Source organism: Ciconia boyciana, chromosome 19 (genome assembly GCF_034638445.1).
Source record: "Ciconia boyciana chromosome 19, ASM3463844v1, whole genome shotgun sequence".
In the NCBI taxonomy this organism is placed as follows: Eukaryota; Metazoa; Chordata; class Aves; order Ciconiiformes; family Ciconiidae; genus Ciconia; species Ciconia boyciana.
In genome coordinates, this window is record NC_132952.1 from 4664800 (window position 1) to 4679600 (window position 14801).

Genomic DNA, 14801 nt, shown 5'->3' on the forward strand with positions numbered 1-14801 from the left:
AGTCCTACGATGCCCAGTTTTCAGAAAGCAATAGTGCTTTTTCTTAAGAAGAACACACTTTGTTAAGGGAGCCCGAGGAGGAATTCGGGTTTGCCGCAAACGGCACAGAGACACGCGTAGGAGCGAGACACGGAGGCCAGGCAGCCCACCAGCCGCGGGGACCCCGGCCGTGCCGGGGCCGAGACTCCCGAAGCCGCGGCAGCGGGGGGGCGCAGCGGCCGCGGCCCCGGCCCCGGCCCCGGCCCCGGCCCGGCGAGGGGACAGGCGGCCGCTTCTCGGCGGCCGCTCCTGCCGGGCCCCGCTCCTGCCGGGCCCCGCTCCTCCCCGCCGCCGCCGCCCCCAACGGCCCCCTCGGCCCCGGCCCCCGCCCCGGCCCCGGCCCGGCGCTCACCTGCGCTGCTCGCCCGCGGCGGCCGGGCTCCCGCGCTCCCGGCGCGGCCCGGCCCCGGCCCGGCCCCGCTGCCGGCTGGGCGGCCCCGCCCCGCCCCGGCCGCGCGCGCCCAGGCACCGTCTGCAAAGGGCCGCTCGCGCCCCGCCGTCGGGCACCGTCTGCAAAGGGCCGCGCGCTGGCGGGCGAGCGGGCGCGCGCCGCCCGCCCGCGACCCGCGGCCACGCACCGGCAAGCGCGCGCGGCCCGGCAGTGCCCCCCCCACCCCCACCCCGGTAGCCGTGCCCCGCGCACCGGTTGCCCCGCGCTGGGCAGCGTGACGGCGCGCGAGCGGCCGGGCACCTGAATCCCTGCGGCAGCTGTGCAGCGCGCGCCGCTGGCCCTGCCCCGGCCCCCGGGAACCGCACAGCTGTAGCTGCGCGTCGCCCAGCAGCCACCCCGCGGTCGCCCAGCAGCCACCCCGCGGTCGCCCAGCAGCGGGGACGTGGCACGGTGCTCCAGCAATGCAGCGCTGCGCCGCAGTCACCCTTTGTCGCGCGCAGGTCCCTCTAGCTGCGCGCCGCGCGCCGGTGACCCGCGCGGCACCGGTTCGTGCGGCCTAGGGCACGAGAAGATGCAGGACAGGCAGCGCGGCACCCCCAGGAGAAACCGATCCCGGCAGCCACGCACAGCGATGGCCAAAGCGTTACATGGCTGCCACCGTCCCGACGCAGCCGACACGGTGCGTGCAGCAGGGCCGCGCTGCTGGTACCGCCAGACAACAGCTGCGTTAGGACCAGAGCGGAAGGACCAACTCTAGGATGCAGCGTCGAAGGTAGGCCCTAAATCCACAGGTACGCGTGAAACTGCTCACACGGGAGATTTAAACCAGTCTGGGATTCGCTCCTGCCCTGGAAGGGGCTCCTTTGACAACCTCAGCCATGCAATTTGTTCTTTCCTCACCTGGAAAAGTTTTGTGCAGTAAGGATGGGGAGGACCCCAAAAGGAGAGGCAAGTGCTTTGGGGGACGAGAAGAAATGCCTCCAAGGCAGGCCCGGTGCCCGTGGGCCCAAGGCAGGAGCCGGGTGGCAACAGAGTGGTGTTCCACTAGCGTGGGAGAGAGAGGACCCAAGCACACCTTTCTATGCTGGATACCAAGGACATACAGGCTCCCGCTACCCATTTTTCTTCTCTATCCCTACCCATTTTTTTTTCTCCCCCAACCTGTTGTACAGGTCGGTTGGCTGCAGGGGAAACCCACCCAGGCACCAAGCCGTTGTGCCAGGGCCGGTCCCAGCAGAGCCCCAAGGTGCCTCAAGGGTCGGCCGCTTCTCAGACGCCCCATGGGGCTGCTGTCACCCTTGTGCACAGCGCATCCCTCTGACTCGTCACGGGAAATTAGTGGTTCCAAAGCAGCAGCAGATGGGGATCAAGAATGTTTCCAGTGTTCACAGACAATCACTCTCCTCTGTCTCATTAAATTTTCAGCAGCAATTAGATACCCAAAGACCATTTGCTCATTTGAGAAATCTCTCTCTTTTCACATGTCTCCTCTTGCACTTGAGAAGTCCCCACCGTACTTTGGGTCACAAATAATAAGAGATTGTGAACCTGGATCGGTGCTTTTAATTATTTCACTCCCACACATGGAAACAAACAATCTCGGTATAGGACACAGTTAGCGTTAGTGCGTTGCCCCGACTGGTCCTGCAATTTTCTGACTCCCAGAATCACCATTTTTCCTAAAGCTTCTACTGCTGGAGGCATGTGATTAAGGTATAAATTCTTCTTCTTTTTTTTTTTTTCCCATGTTATAATCCAAGAAAAGCTCATTATTCTTGCAATCTGACTCATTTTTTTCTCTGAACATTATAGTTGGCAACACAGATATCTTACCATCAGTGCAAAATGTGACTGTTGAAACATTTGTTCTTCAACTCCATTTGAATCTACTATCACATCTTAATGTGACCTTTTAAAGCTCAGAAACTGTCTATTTTAAATCATAGGCCCTGACATGTGTTGAAAATAATTTTAACAGACTGTTTACAGGAATTCTGGTTTCTGTTCTGCTATTTTTTTCCTTTTCAACAGCTTTTCTATTCATCATCTCCAAGTTTCACATATAGGACTGTACTGAAGGACATTTGCCCACACGGCCTGTGAGAAATTGGACAACAGAAATGGTAGGGAAGGGAAGAAAGGAACTGAAAGTCAGAAAAATAGTTGCAACCTGCTAGATTAAAGATCCGAGACCTCCAGGAAGAACAGGAGAGAACGGTCAGTTAGTTGTTTTTCCTCTGTGTTATTGAGAACAAAACAGCGCTAACGGGTTTGAAGAAAACACTCGTAAGAAGGGCTAGTGGTATCTACGTGGCATTATTTCAGATGCATCCAATATTAGGCACGTGCTAGGCAAACCAGTTCAAAAAGACCATCTCCACGCCGTGCCAATCTGGTATAAATTTACCCAGAGTTGTTCACAAAACTCTGAAAGGTTAATTTTGTGTTCTCAGCTCTTAAGTTCTCTTTGCCACGCAGCGGGCACATGCTGCATGTCACTTGTGCTGGTGAATTTGCCAGAAAGAGGATTTCATGCTCCTGCTGAGTCAGGGGTCAGCCTTGTCCTGCTTGGTGAAGGACGCAGACCCCAGCCTAGTATTCGTGACTGTCGCACCGTGGTCCAAGTTTCATGCAGGACTCATCAGGGGAGTGCAGAGGAGAGAAGAACGGTCACTTTTTGTGTAAGTGCAGGGGCTGCTCTCTGCCACGGGGACACGGCAGCTCTGTCCCCAGTTAAAAGCCCTGCAATAATAACAAACAGGGTAAAGTGCGGCAACTACAGCTTGACTCCAAGCTAAGCATTGGGCAAAGAAGAAAAATCGGTATGTAAAACTGATGTGGACATAGTTGTTGGATAACACAAACTGACTTTCATTTTAAAAAAAATAGTATTTGCCATGCATAAACGAATGCACTTGAAAACAAGAAGGGATATTCTCTCAGACCGCATCATAAAGGACGTGCACTGCGGACTACCCAGGGTTAACATAAAACTGTAGACGGTAGAAAGACCAATGGACAGGAGGAAAGGCATGATGAATTTTCAGACATTCTGCATCACACAACTGCTGGCTCAGGGTACAAGTCTTTGCAGGATAAGGAGTGCCCAGAGCTGACAGGAGAGAGGGGAGACTCCCTACATGGGAATAAAAATCCCGCAGTGCTTGGCGAGGGTTACGGGCTGCTGTCTATTATATATTTACCAAAGCCAAATCTGAAGTGCGATTTTCTTTTCATCTTTTGGCTGTACCCCAGTTACAACGGCTACTCACATGCATACCTTCTTTTTATGTCCCTTTTCTTCAACAATTTATTTCATAGCTCCACCTCTTGGCATTTATCCTCACATCTTTTTTCGGGTTGTTTTTTCCTCTCTTCACTGCTCCAGGTACACCATTCTTGCAGATCTGCTTACCATCTCGGCATCCCTTTACACAACGGACATGGTTGGAAACACTGGCTGTACAGCTCCTAACCACCTCCCTTCCAAACCCCTTCTCTACTCCAATCTGCGGCATAAGAAATTTAGCCAATGTTGGTCTAGATGGGACAGCTGGTCAGCTTTTGGAGGAAAAAGGAACAGAGGGAGAAGGAGGAGGAGGATGCCAACAAGCGAGTAATGCAAGCACAGTGCCTTGGTATTTACAGGATTGCCTGGCGAGAACGCTTTCAACTGCCAGGGGAGCACCTGGAGAGGAAAACACCATGCCTGCCCTCCTGGGTCCCGAGCCACGTAGAAGTTGGCAATTTTAGTAAATAGTAACATTTATGAAGCTGTATTCACCACTTCTACAGACAAGGCTAGAAGTAGCCTCTCTTATCCTCCATTTACTGGGGTATGCAGTAAAAAACCAAACAAATAAAACCCCCCACCAAACTCGCCACATTTAATTGCACCACAAAGCAAACAGGAAGCCAGAGCAGTTTTAGGAGAGTTGAAACTATTTACTCCATGTGGTTAACACTACCAAACAGGCGGGAAACCGCGTTTTTGCTTCAGCTATGCAGTTGGTCTGCAAATACGGCTGGTAACTTGCTCTTATTTAAAAGTCAAAAGAGGTTGTTTAGGGGTTTTTTTTGCAACAAAATCTGAAATAGGATCCCAGCCGCATGAAGTGTACACCACCGATCCACACCGGCTGTCACAGAGGTGAGCAGCAGAGCTCATCTGTGTAAGTACAGCCGCAGGATACATCCTTCGCTGAGGAATGCCTATGGCCAAACCAAACAGTTCTTCAAGACTGGAAAATCACTGTTTCTTTTTGCATCTTACACGAAGGGTCTCTGTGCTATAGCATAATGCTACGCTGCTACAGGCTTTTCATTCTTTGTTGGGATTTCTTTAAATACGTATATTTGGGGCCCCTAGGCTGTCTTGCAAGCAAGGAATGTGCACACTGAAGAGAAGTTAGGATATTAGGATAAACTGTACTAAGTATTTTAACTGCACCTTACAGCCTCCAACTGCTGTACGCATTCATTTTCGTGTTTTGAACTTTCCAGTTCTCCATCTTCAAATAGCCAGAGCTGCCCCAGCCTTACCAATTACGATGAACTTCAGAAACAGCTTAATACTGCTGTACTTTACAGATGTTTATTCAAGTAGGACACAACGTAAAAGATGAGGGGAAGACTAGACCTTCATCACTTAGAAAATCAGTGCTAGTGCTCTAAGGAAAGCGTTGACTAATCTAAACCAACTGCAGATCCAAAACCTCCTAAACTTTGTTGGGGAAATTCAGATATGAATTCACAGTGTTAATGTCAAGCCCCATATGATTATTCATACAGCAAGCAGCAGTGTGGTAGGACATTAGTGATAACACGCACAAACCGCTCAACTAACCAGAAGTATTATCAAAGTAAACACTCATCCCAGGGAAACCAAGCTCTGATCTAGCACTGGGAGTGCGACAGCACCAACCTAATTGGACATAAATTCCTGTTTGATAGGAATATAGCACTACTACTAATAAATAATAAATAGTAAATGTCGTTAATATGTTCAGAATACATACACTTTCATTTGTACTGCTTAAAAAAACGTAAATAGTATGTACCGTAAACTCTGCATGCCCATGCTTTTCCTCCTTTGTTCTTGAGACGCAAGAAAACCAAGGCACAGAAATGGATTGGACAAAAGTTACATAGGAGGATGGTGGAAAAATCAGATTAGATCTCTGGTGTCCTCGCTAAAGGACTTGTTTTATTAGGGTAATGTAAATTTACTTGGTAGAACATCTGTATGTTCAGCGAGGAGAAGAAGAAAGAAAAAGAAGAAGAAAAGTGGAGGAAATCGCGACTTAAAAAAACCAATTAGGTCCAGAATAATTCTAGCAGGTTGGGAGGTGACTGGGCAAAGGACAGCAAGTGCATTGGGACCCAGGACTGGTGGCAGTGTAAAGAGATGATGGACAACGACCAGCCAGGACAGAGCTGCAAGGAAGACGATCCCACAGTTCCTGGGATAATGCTGGCTCCTGCCAGGGCTGAGGAAGGGGAGGAAGGAGGCTATGAGGGCACACAGAGAATCTCCCTGGGCCGAGCAGCACAGTCAGCAAACACGGAGTTGCTGCAGCCAGAGGTGCAAGGATTGCAGGGCAGCAGCCCCTGACATGGGTCTCTGGAGAGAACAGAAACTAGCAAAAGGCTGCGTTGAATAAAACTGAGAGGAGAAATTCGCCACAACACCTTCTTAAAACGAAGACTAAAACTACTACCTCTCTCAAGAGGTCACTACCACACGTCTCAGGTTCCACTTTCCTCCAGCTCAAGTCCCACAAAAATGGCATGTCCCCTGCTAAGGCCAAGGCAGAGGACAAACACCAGGCGAGGATATTTAGGGGAACAAAACCCAAAGGATCACGAGCACATTCACCTGCTTTACCCAGTACACGTTGCATTAACCTGGGGGGACCACAGGGACGAGGGCCTCGTGAGCACCCAGCTCTTTGCTGCCCTGGGCTGACGACCTCCATGCACTGCTAACTTGTCACATCCTGAAGCACACGTCCTTAACCAACCCTGAAACAGATGCTGTTTTTCTCCTATTCTTCATCTATGCTCAAGCAACCTTCCCAGGAGGAGGATATTTCTCTGAAGAAAAATGCGGCAGTTATTTCATAGCTTGGACTTTGGGACAGCCGACTGCACAGTGGTTATAACATGAATTGTTTTTCTTTCAAGAACAAGGCCACAGTTTGCTTGTTGATATTGCCACAGGAGATATTTCAGAGAAGAAAACCATGACAAATCCTCAGCACGTTTTTCTCTTTGTTTGATGAACATGCATTCAAATAAAAAAACGTATGAAGCGAAATCTTTCTATGAGCTGTATGGGAGCTGATGGTGAATTATTAGGGGGTGGGATTCAGGGACCTGGGCAGCCTGTTTGTTCAAAAAGCCTCTGAAATAGCGCCAAGCCTGGGACCCCTGAACGACAGAGAGAAGGGACTCGGCTCTCTTGCTGAAGGCCAGAATGGCGCACTTTGGTGTCCTTGCCCAGACAAAAATGCTGTTTCGTTTGTGTGACTATGCATTTAAATGAAGGATATTGCAGACTTGAGAACAATGCATTCCTCCATTATTTCCCCATAAATGTTTGCAGAGGGAAAATAAGCAACAAGAACTGACCTGAGTTAGCTGCAGCGAGCAGCCGAGATTCCTATCTTGATCATCAGCAACACCACAGGACTTCTAAAGGAGAAAAATCCCTGGAGGCAGTTCTCCTTAGGAGGTTATCAAAATGAACCAGGAGGCTTTGTTTGATACCTCCTTGGTTGTTTCTTCATCAGAATTTCAAAGTTACCACCTCTGCCCGTGCCAAAGTATTGCGTTAAGGAAAAAGCAAGTTCTCGTAATTGTTGGTGTTGCAAGCAGCACAACATCCCAGAGAATGGAGTGGAAGGTGTTAGTCAAATGTTAGATGGGAGGAGATGCTACTGACCCAGTTCTGCAAGATACATGAAGCCACAGCTCTGTCAGGGATACAGTTTGAGTTACTGACTGCAAAAACGTAAGACAAAACGGTTTGGGAAAAAAAAAAAACACAACACACAAAACCAAACCAACACCAACAAAAACCCCCACCAAAATTACACACGCTGCTCCGAAAACCCGTGACTTAATGCTTCCAAGGACAGGACTGGAGTAAGGTACTCACGTTCTGCTCCTCATACTGGCACTGGTGCCGTGGCCTTTAATGAGTTGTTTCACCTGTTTCTCTGCGTGCAGAATACAGATAATATTACTTCCGTGTTTCACAGGGCATTTTGTGAAGCTTTGCTGTTTGTACAAGTCATTTGAGGTCTTTAACTGGTGGTGCTACAGAAGTTCAAAGCATCAGTGTCTCAACACAAAATATCCTTTAATTCTTTATCACTTCAAAATAAATTGCATACGTACACACAGCATTTTCCCACACACACAAGGAATGCCTCTCAAAAACTCACTTCTGTTGAAGATGGTTTTTTGATACAAACCCAAAGAATGTCAAACACAAATGGCCAGAAGCTACATCCCTTTTCTGACTACCGGTTCTTCAGAAGGGATAAACAACTTTCCTCTCTTTTTTTTTTTTGCAATACCATTTCTTGGGAGTGCTTCTTTTTGCAGAAAGTGAGTGATCTATAAAACCACAAATTTCCATTATGAGTTGTAACTGCCTGTTTAACTAAACCACGCTATTTGATCTTGAAATTACTGTTAGGGGATTCTGGATCCTTTTCTTTGCTACCAGAAGAAAAGTAGCACCCAGTCTTCCCACACTCAGAAGTACAGTTTAAGTTCACATGAGTGTTGGGTTCTCAAAAAATATAAAACTAGAGCTCCGTGACAGCGTCAGAGCACTAACAAAAAAGCCCTTCATCCCATTTGGGAATTTTGGGGGGTCCTTATTAATTGTTTCCAGTAAGACCGGATCTTGCAAACTTTTGTGTGGGTGGCTGTCTGCACACTGAAGACACACAGATGCAGGTGCCTGGCTGCACTAAATATTTTGCACAAACTCATGAGTTTGTTGTATTTGGGTGGTTTTTGTTTGTTTAGTTTTATTTGATGTTTAAAGTGTGTATTCCAAACCAAGCAACATTCAGAACCCAAACAGATACACTCTCTGCATAAAACCCAGAATATATGTAGCGTTACAAAATGAGGCAGATGCCAGTGACAAATATTTTAACAATTTTTTAGCAGCCACCTGAAAAATCACTTAAGAGTCAGAAATAAGTAGCAAAGGCCATTGCATGAGTCATCAATGACAACAAGGAGAAAAGGAATGTGAAGAGATTTTTTTTTTCTTCTTTTTTTTCTAAAATGAGAGATGGCTTTGGCTGAAAGAAAATTATTATTTTTACTGTTACCAGAGTAAAATTTCCATTTGTGAACAGGGGAATTTCCACCTGAGACATACTGATGAAGAAGCATTTACAGAGCTGGAGGTAAAACTACAGCTTTTACCCTGGGAACAGTGTTGAAGGAAAAACAAACTCTTTTCAGTAGCAGGAAAGTGCAAAATTTTTGTCCTCAAATTTTGGTCCAGAAATAGATAATGTTTGTTTTCATTAAGTCTTTAAAAATACTTACAAAGAAGAGAAGATGTATTTCACAGAAGCAAACATTCCAGCCAGCCTAAACAGAGCTAAGACTGGGAAAGTGTACCGGACGAGTATTAACTACGTTAAGCACTTATACTACATGCTACAAGGGTGAGCATGCCTCTCAAAATAAAATAAAAAGCATCACTGTTTATTATTACTGTATCATCATTTAAAATGTGGCAGCAGCCAGGATTTGAGTGAGGTTGGGTCTCCCCTCACACTTAAGATGCACTTAAGCAGCTAAAAGGATTTTTGCAGGTCTCACCCTGCCCCTTTCCAGGACACTGGCCACGCTACAAACTCGCTGCCTTAGTTTCCCTTTCAGGACAGTGGGAACAGCAATGTTTAGTATTGGATCACTTGAGATTAGCTTTTTTTTTTTCCCCGTGTCTTTATTGCTGGCTTTTCTGCTATCCCCACAAAAAGGGGAAAAACAGAGGGTACCACAAACTAGCAAAGTCTTTACAATCAGTCACCTAAAACCTGAGAGATAGAGGACTCTGATAGGGAAGAACCTTCAGGAAAGTTCTCCACCAGCCCAAAACCAAAACCATCTGCCCCAGCGCAGAAATCGGCAGTAAGTCACAGCCCGAGGGATAATTTTGGCCAGCCCTTGGGATGGGTCCCTGGCACACGGTTTGGCTGGAAAGAGCTGCTCAGCGCTAGGCTGGCATCCAGTAGCATGCTACGTTTTAATACAAGGGTAGGGATGGACATCTCCAGCAAAGCCTAGGTGTTTTGCAAGTCTGGCTGAGTGTGGATACAATCCTTCTGTAAGACCCCTAGGAAAAGCCTTCTTCCTATTCGAATGCTTAGGACTGGCATCACCCCCCACATCCAGATAAACCCAGATAACTGAGTTAACCCAGTTAACTTCCAGTTAACTTCCCAGTTAACCAAGTTAACCCAGATAACTTCCTAGGGTCGACAACCAGCCTTACACTGCCGCGCTGGGTGGAGGGGTGCTGCCTGTGAGCACGCACACGACGCGTTACATGCACATACAAAATAAGAGGTGAACTACAGGCAACACAGCAAAGCAAGACACACAGAAGGTGCATTTAAGGTAAGCATTGTATCTAAGCTATTGACAAAAACCCCAACTCACTCCCGCATGCGTATCTTGTACCACATCCTTTTGGGTCATCTGGAATTTTTACCGTCAATAGTTGCAGCGTTTGCTTCTTTTCTCTGGGACTTGAGGGGGAAAAAAAGAAAAAAAAAGGCACATTCTTCCACAAAAATGGTATGTCATTATGATTTGCAGACTGGGTTTTGCGCATACAAGACATGCCACTTCTTTCTGAGCATGTTATCCAGGTCCTCATCCCAATGGCTGCCTTTCAAAGCCAAAGCACTGCACTCCTGGTAGCTCACCTTCCCTCAACACCCATGAAAAAAGTGAAACAGATTTATTTATTTATTCATTTTAAATCTTTTTCCTTCAAGTTTCCAGGAAGACCACGCTGCTCATTTGTCAGGGCTTATTTCAAGGAAAATACTTGAATATTTGAAAATTAAGGGGGGGGGGGGGGCAGGGGAAGTCCCACTCATTTCACTGGTGCTTTAGCCGAGTCTAGCACATTAAATAAGTCATCTACTGCTAAACAGATAATAAAACTGTCCATATTGGTGAACAATGCTGAACATTCAAATTCAATTATTAAATCAATTGAATGATGCAGACAGTCTTAATTGCTTACTAGAAGAATTTGCAGTCTGTCTTCATATTTGTACATTTTGCATCCCTGAGCAATGAGGCTTCACCTAAGTGATTTTTCCATTTTAAGAGGACAGCGATTTCACACAAATTACCCCAGCGTACACACCTTTGCATATACAACTGCTCAGTCACTTGGTTGGAGAATTGTAAAGATCTTAGACTGAACTCGATACAGCTTTATTTCCACTAGGTCCTCAATAGCCAGCTTCTGTATTAGTATGAGAAGCACACAGCGACTCACCCCCCCATCTCTTTGAAACAGGAAAAACTTCGTTCTTATCCAGACTGCCTGGACATTCCTTTTCTAAATTGTCTCTGCTGTAAGCCTGTTGTGCCCCATCACAAAGACCTTAAGTCCAACTTTACCCTGGCTCTAAGAGGAATAAATCATCAGACAAAAGCGGCCATAAAGCACCTGCAGCCTGTGGTGGTGGTGGGGGCTCAGCAAGATGACAAGTTTGCATTGAATTTCCTATTTTATTTCCTTGTTACCTGCAACAGGAAAAACCTCAGCCTCTCACTTCCTTCCTCCTACCCACTTTCTGTTTAGTGTTTTGAGTGTCTGGTGTAAATTAGCTACAGTCAGGAGCCAGATTTTCAATTTGCTTGTTTTCTAAAGGCCACGGGTAGAAAGACACAGAGCAAAGTCTCCTGGATAAAATGAGAAAATGACGGGGTAAGGAGAGGACAGTAACAGACACAGATAGTTAGCAGAGCTCCCAGGCAGAAGGAGGCATGATGCTTGGATGCCTGCAGGAAGAAACCAGGGGCACACCACGGTCAAAAAGGAGATGGATTGTGCCACTGAGTTCATGCACAATTTTGGCAAGGTGACGCTTTCAGAATTAGGCTTGGAAATTTAATGGAAAAATTTAGTGAAATCTGTGCGGCCTCTTTCCGTAAGCACCAGCTTCATAGGTATGTGCTATTATGTACGGCACGGTAACATTGCCAAGCGCATTGCCAAGCCACACTGCTTTGTGTGACTTTGAGAATGAAATGATCTGGAGTTCCCACTGGAGATACCCAGAAACATGGAAACCACTTGAAAGCATAGACCAAATACAGCCATTTGCTAGCGTACTGCAAGAGGGGATGTAGCTTGTTTCCAATGACCTGACCATAAAACCCTACTTCTAGAAAGAAGAGTTTTGAAAGAATTAGCAACAAGAAACAAGGCACCAGAAAAGGGAACTATTCCATTTACATTAGTGTCAGCAAAGAGTCTCTCTGTACCATCCCCTCTCAAACTGCTATATTCTCAGCCAAAGAGCAGCTCTCTCATGATGAGGAAGAGCAGGAAGCTTTGCTTGCTTTGCTCCGCGAGGTCAGCGATGCCAGGTCTCGAGGCAGATGTTTTGCAGGGAAGCACTGGCTTCAACACTGTCCGAAGAGCTTATCGGGCACTGAACTGCCTGTAGCATGAAGCCTGCCATGCTTTGCGAGCTGGGCAATCCCAGCATCGCCAGTATGGCTTGCAAAATTGCAAACTGCATCAGCAACTGCCTCGGACTGTGCAGGCTGGACAAGGAGGGGGGGGCGAAAGTAAAACATGACTGACAACGGCTCTTGTTGTGGTTATCTACTTGCTAGATGTGTGGCTCACCAGTCAGATGCCCACCAGGTTAACAAGCCTCCGGCAGACATGGCACAATACCCCAGTGAACCCCTAATGGCAGCATTTCCTGCCTGCTTCTGTGGTGACCACACACCACCCACCTGCTCGTACGTCAGGTTCCTTTGGGACGCTCTGGGGAGCCAAAATGCTCACTCAAGTCTCTAAAGAAAAGTTTGCAAAGAAAAGGGGCCTTTGAAGACATTTCCTCCACACCCCCAAAAGCCCCCAACAAAAATATACCTAGCTACTACACGTGTGATTCCTTCTGTGGCAAAAGCAAAAGAAATTCACAAGCCCTTTGACACTAAAAATACATCCTTCCTCCTCCTCAGACTTCTCCTTTTACAGAAGCATTTCTCTTTCTCTGCCATTTCCCAGCCTGTCACACTTGTCTCTTTTACTAGCTCCCCCTCTGGAGCCAGCCGAATGCCCTCGCAAAACACGGAGCTCCTGCTGATGCCATATGGGCTTTTACTGTCATGCCATTACAGCCCAAGCCACGGCACCCACTTACGGGCCATTCAGTGCTAACAGGTCATGCCCTGACTATTCCTCCATGCACATTATTTATTTACCATTCTTCTCTTCCTCCAGTGCTTTATTGATTGCTGCTGCTTACTCCCATGCACTCTGCTTGTGCATTCCCTGTGTTGGGAGGTCGTACGCAGCAGTGGGGGAATGGAGGCTAGCACTACTTCTCGTTCCTGTTCCCGAAACACCAGACAGTCTTTTCCCTGTGGTCACATAAACATCCACATAGCAAACTTTAAGATTGGAGTAGCTCCCTCAGACTACCAAATGACAAAAACCAAACCAACCAACCCCTCAAAACCCACACCTGATCTTTTTCTCCACTGCTGAATCGGAACCACCAAAAGCCCACAGAGATTTGAAATGTATTTTGCCAAGAGGAGAGATGCGCGAGTACACGCATCTGATCTCATTTACCAGAATGGCTGAGCTCTTGTCCCCCATGGCTCCTGTCTTTACTGAACCTTTGTCTTCCTTTATCGCTGATAACGGACACCACCAGCACGTTTGGTGATAACGGATTACTTGGCGCTGGGAACTGCTCAATCCGGAGCGCCACAGCATTTTTCCCTACTCCTCTTCCTGAACCTCTTTTGTGGGGTCCAGCTGACCAAAGGAGGGAAGGCAGCCAAAAGTCTACTCGATTTACAAATGACAAAAAATAGCATGTCAAATCCTGCTATGTTGCAAAAAAGTAAAGATGAGGACATCCGACAAACTTGCACAAGAAAGAGAGCTCACAGAGCAAAGTCTTCCTCTTCAGGCACTTTAGAGATAGGAAAACGGCCAGCCATGGGACAATCAAACCTTGATTAATTTTTTTTATCATATTCTTGATGGTCAGTGTTTCCAGCTCATCGACAGATGGTTGTGCCTGCTACCCTGGCTGTACTTTAGAGACCTTTTAGCTACAAGCCAGCATGGGTAAACATGTCTTGGCAGTTCTGCCCACATGTGAATTAGCAAAGACTGAATGACCCCAGTAAACAGTGCTCCCATCATCTGGGTCCAGGGGAAAGCGGTCTTCCTCCATGCTGGCAGCATCAGGAGAAGACACGGAGTGTGAATTGTCCAGCAGTACTCCCCACTTACTCTCTTGGGATCAGTCTCGTAGCAGAAAATTAAAACTGGGCACACTGCTTCTCTTATGTCGCAAAAAAATAGAGGAAGAGGCCAAAAAAAAAAAAAAAAAGCAGCATACCTGATTCTGAAAACAATGTTTTTCTCTGCTCTGAATGAGGAGTCAGCAGCTCTGATTGCATGTGTGCAAATTCCCCCAAAGTTTCCCTGAAACTTTCCATTACAGAGAGGCAACTGAGCTCTAGTAAAGACAGCCATTAAGTTTATGCTGATACTTGTTTATTTACTTCAACTAAGATATCTGTTAGATCTTATCACGGGTGACTGAATTACCCTCTGCTACACATGTGTAGTTGACTCTCCCTGAAGGAAAGGAGCACATCAGCAGTTCTACAGATTGCAAGGGCTCAGAAGTCATCTGGCTGCAACCGGGCTTCTTCCTGCAGCGCCTTCCTCCCCTTTTCGGCTGCTTGCCTTACGTGAAGGACAATGTTCTGGTGGGAGGACTGGGAACTGCCAAATGACAGGCTGTTTCCTTTAATGTACAAGACAGTTGTAGCTTCTGTGCTATCTGTGCGCATCACAGGTTTACAAAAAAAAAAAAAATCTGCTTAGGTAATATAGAAAAAGATCTCTGCAAGAGATTGCATAGAGTCAGGTGAGAGACCAGTCAGATGCAGCTCTCCAGGAGGAGAGAGCATCTGCTAAATTCTAAATAGAGGTGCCTGGAAGACTTGTCATGGGAAACCAATCCAGGAGGATAACGACCCTAGGAATTAATCTGGAAGACGTGAACAGGCATCACCATGAAATCAGCAGTGA

At 47.2% G+C, this 14801-nt stretch overlaps 1 protein-coding gene across 7 annotated transcripts in view; it reads right to left on the minus strand.

Annotated features, from left to right (window-relative positions):
• The window catches only part of PIK3CD (phosphatidylinositol-4,5-bisphosphate 3-kinase catalytic subunit delta), a 61849-nt gene that overhangs the window by 33032 nt on the left and 14016 nt on the right, over positions 1–14801 (minus strand). For 5 of the 7 annotated variants that reach the window (XR_012045861.1, XR_012045862.1, XR_012045860.1 and 2 more), the window contains exon 1: positions 392–483. The exons of 1 other annotated variant lie outside the window; for it this stretch is intronic. The gene's annotated coding sequence lies outside the window, so the exon portion shown is untranslated. Of the gene's footprint in view, positions 1–391; positions 484–730; positions 786–14801 lie in introns of those variants that run through there. One more of the 7 variants, XM_072884323.1, reaches the window with a different exon arrangement.